Here is a 637-nt window from a genome sequence, read left to right as displayed (position 1 = left end):
ACTGACTATCTGGTGTCGACCGACACCAAACTGGTGTCGACCGACACCCTGCCCGACACTCCCGAAAACCCTAGTTTGTGTCGACCGACACCTCCACATGGCATCGATCGACACTCGCCAAAGTCCCGAGCCGTCCTCGCGTTGGTGTCGACCGACACCCCAACTGGTGTCGACCGACACCGATGCCGAGCAGCGATTTCCCTCGATCAGAAACTCCGAATCTCGCCTCCAATCTTCTCCAATCCGCTCCTTGCACTCCCAGAAGCCAAACCCAGCCACAACAGCGACGAAAATACCATAGGGAACTCAAAGAAACAACCACATAAGCACCAAATCACATAGAATCTAGAGATCTTAGCTTAGATAAGCCATGGTCATGCACTCACCTCTTTCAAGAAGATTCTGACCAACAAGGACGAATTCCCTCACTCCTAGCAAGCTTCTAACACCTTCCCAGCCTTAGATCTCCCAAGAACAGCAAGGAATCTCTCAATCACTTCCCAAAAGCTCAAGAACACTCTCTCTTTGTGTTTTCTCTCAAAAACGGCGAATAAGACAAAACAACACGACCCTAGGTCGTTTTCTTCCTTTAAAACTCGATTTAGGGATTCCCTAAACCAACCACGCAAACCGGACA

Source organism: Camelina sativa, chromosome 15, assembly GCF_000633955.1.
Source record: "Camelina sativa cultivar DH55 chromosome 15, Cs, whole genome shotgun sequence".
NCBI classification, from domain to species: domain Eukaryota; kingdom Viridiplantae; phylum Streptophyta; class Magnoliopsida; order Brassicales; family Brassicaceae; genus Camelina; species Camelina sativa.
This window is presented reverse-complemented; position numbering follows the sequence as displayed.